Below are 3698 nucleotides of genomic sequence, written 5' to 3'. Positions count from 1 at the left end.
TAAAATTTAATGAAATCAGATAAATCTATTCGTAGATAATAAATAATTTAAAAAACAGAACAAAAAAAACAGTCCGCGTGAAATTGGAAGAATGAGATTGTAGCGAGAGCTAGATCCTTTGCAACTGTTGGCCCTGACGGCAATCCATTCTCCTCAAATCCTCATTAGTATTAATGGCACCTCCACCTTCTTTCACAATGACTTTTCTCTTTCCAGGAAAAATAAACGTCGTGTGTCGCCTCTTTGAAATTATTCGGAGCGGGAGTGCTGTCTAATTCTTCAGATCTCACTCATGCGGTCTCAGAGAGCATTGCCAAGTAGGTCGCTTTGCAATAGTATATTTGACAACTTTGTATTAGGAACTTGGAAAAAAAAAATTATATGGGCTTAACGTAAAATATTATTTTTTTGTATAGCATATAAAATTAGTAATAGATTAAAATAAGAAGTATTAATTAGCGGCATACTATAGTTATAGAATAATAATGATTTTTATATTATATTTTTAAATTTCTTCATTTATTTTTTTTTAAACTTTACACAACATTAGCCAGTTATATAATGTATGAATAATAAATTCATTCATTATGATCTAATTAATTATTTACTAGGGAAGTACCCCCTTGTCCTTCAAATGATGGACCAATCTCTTTTTTTTCAAATTATACAACTGTTCACTTAACTGCTTGTTGCTCATATTGTATATCTGTAATTTAATGCGTTATTCAAAAGTTAAACCTAATTTTTTACGACCAAGTTTTATTATTCCAACTAATATGTAAAATGAAGTATCACAGGGTGATCAAATAAAAAAATTATACATTATAGAGAGATGATATATTTTAATTCTTTTTTTTTCTTTTCGTAACCTCCTATATTATTATATTTGGTTAATACATACATAGATATTACATGATATATATATCATACATGTATTGCGTTGTAGCATTATAAGGTTAGTTTTTATATTAATTCCCGAGTAATTCTATTTTAAAAATATTTTTTGTTTTTTTATTACTTCGGGAATGTAAAATAAACTATTACTGCGTGATCACTAAACACTTTCTTTTTTTAATGTAACAGAGGGATTTACTATTTACATACAAATTAAAAAAAAAAGAGTTTATGATTGAAGAGGATTTTGAAAATATAGTTTATGATTGAAGAGGATTTTGAAAATATAAACAATTTTTTTTTTCTTCTAAGCCCCATGCGACTCCGTAGGTAACAATAATCTTTTGTACTGCATTTCAAATGCATTGCAAGAGGGGAATAAGGAAAGGTATACGCCTCAAAATTGGAAAATGGATTGAGTCTGTTGTCTGATAATGGGGCCCATCTGATATATAAACAATGAGAATAGAAAAAACTTTATAGGAAAAAATTATATTGTATATATACATATTATTTTCTCAATTCTTTTAATTAACAATGGTTCACAAAAAACGGTTTAAATGATTCCTTTACTTTATGCACCTATGGATGTAAAACTTTGTTAATGTATCAGCTTTAATTTTAGTGTTAAATTAAATTAAATTAAAAGTTTTAATGAGGTGTATTTAGTTGACCGTAGATTAATAAGTGAAGATGGTAATAGACGGTCGGGGGGTGCGGTCAGGAAAAAAAAATTATTAGTACCAATGTTTCTGATGGATTGTAATGGGTTTAGCCAGAATCTCCGCCTAAATCTTCCTGATGAAGATCTGATCATGAAGTCGAAACATCGGCATGAACAAATAATTGTTTGTTTATTTGCTGACCGCACATCGCTCCCTCCTCCTCCCCCCTCCCATCTTCTCCACTTACAAGTTGTAATATGTGTTATAACTATGAGATAATTATTTTATTATAATTTGTAATAATAATTAGATTATAATAATTTTAGTAAGATAATTATTATGATTTATATGTGGGAGTGTGTAGCTCATTAGTAAGGCAATGGACTGCTAACTCCAAACTCTTTTAGCTGTTGAATTAGCCCTGTGGGTTAGGGATTCCTCCCGGTTCCACCCAGCCTTAAAACATGGGTATCCTTTAAGTAGGTAAAAATCTAGCGGTCGAGCGTAATTCTGACCAAATCACCTTCTTACACAATCGTTGTTCTAGTTACAGTACTTCTTTACAAAGTTCTGCAACCCTGATCCTTCATGGGTTATAGCAGTACAGATTTAATTTATATTTTATATGAATAAATATTTTATTTTTCACTGTGGGTTCCATAGCCCTCCGGGATCCACCCAGTCTCTTGGTGTTACTGTCGATTGTCGAGCGTGATTCTGGTCAAAATTCCTCCTTGCACAAGCGTTGGTCTAGTAGCGGTTCTTCCTAGCGAACTATTTTAACTCAGACACTTCATAAATTGTAGTGATACACATTTAATTCAATTTTAATATGTGTTAAAACCGTCTGAGTGATATATAATTCTAGTTCAAATAATAACTAATTTAAAAATATTGCGAAAAACAAAATAATTATTACTATTATCACCTAATCAATTTTTAAAACATTTATTTATTCCAATTTTAAAAACTTCCAGCTGGAAAAAATTAAATCAAAACTGGCAATCAGCATGTTTATTTCAACGGAAAATTAAAATCCATTCAACCTCTTCCTTTATGATGATAGATAAATCATAAATATTTATTAGAATAAATAGACAATATATTATTTCTCATTAAATCGTTGGAATGTTTTCTTTAACTGTTTTGTTGATGAACGTTTTGTTCTTTTTCAGATCCGGTAAGGTACCATTATATTTGTAGTCTAGTTAAAAACACGGTAAGTTCCACTTTGCAAATTGTTTTTAGACATTGAAAAATCCATATACTACAGTAAAAAAGTATTAATGTTGATATTTTTTTTATAGGTAAACCGAGATGTAATTAATCATTTGTTGAGTAATAAATGAGGTACATTATATTAAAAAATAATTATTTACAGAAACAAAGTTATATAATTTTCAGAGCAACGCTTTTTAACTTATATTAAAAGAGAAATCAAATGAACCAAAAATGTATTTAATTAATTAGTTTTATTTTAAAAAGTGTTGATATTTTAATATAATTACAACTTTTTTTATCGAACTTCTAGAAATCGAAAATCACTATGCAGTAACTTTTTTTTTCTAAGGAACCTTGAGTCTTTATCAGATATTAAATTTCTATATAAACAGTCGTAGAATGGTGTAGTGAAATTTTCGTGGTCGCGTGGTCCGAATACTGTGCTATGATTGCATCGAATTAGCTATTTGGGACTAGAAAAATTTGGTGATGGCCATTTTTTGTGAAGAAGTTTTTCAAAATCTTTTAACGAATTAGAATTTTTTTTTTTCTGTTTTATCGACATTGTGTTGTATATAAAATTGTACAAACTAGATAGCTAAAGTTATGTCTTAACACATTAAATGATTAACCATTAAAACAATAAAGTAATTACAACGGCCTTACGGCTCCCAAATTTATGTACCTTGGCAGGAAATTTATGAACAATATAACCTTATAAAGCAATTTATCTTGTTTAGTTTGTCTTTTATGTCGATTTCTGTTAGCATTTCCTTATAGAGAAGGGTTTGAAACTTTGAAACAGGCTGTTAGAGATGATTTGATTTTAGAAGGTGCGGATTTACTGGGCTCTGAAGGAGAAAATGTTTTTGTGTAAAGTTTTATAAATTCTGATCTAAAAAAATTATTATTATTATA

At 29.1% G+C, this 3698-nt stretch overlaps 1 protein-coding gene across 2 annotated transcripts in view; it reads left to right on the top strand.

Annotated features, from left to right (window-relative positions):
* Nucleotides 1–3698, top strand: part of LOC106681024 (uncharacterized) — a 273681-nt gene that overhangs the window by 167718 nt on the left and 102265 nt on the right. Inside the window, exon 3 of one of the 2 annotated variants that reach the window (XM_014421127.2) lies at nt 217–317. The exons of the other annotated variant lie outside the window; for it this stretch is intronic. The gene's annotated coding sequence lies outside the window, so the exon portion shown is untranslated. The remainder of the gene's footprint in view (nt 1–216; nt 318–3698) is intronic. 2 annotated transcript variants of the gene reach the window in all.

Source organism: Halyomorpha halys, unplaced genomic scaffold (genome assembly GCF_000696795.3).
Source record: "Halyomorpha halys isolate HHAL.00 unplaced genomic scaffold, Hhal_1.1 Scaffold305.1, whole genome shotgun sequence".
Classification (NCBI taxonomy): domain Eukaryota; kingdom Metazoa; phylum Arthropoda; class Insecta; order Hemiptera; family Pentatomidae; genus Halyomorpha; species Halyomorpha halys.
Note: the sequence above shows the minus strand (reverse complement) of the source record. Positions and strands in the feature narration are given on the sequence as shown.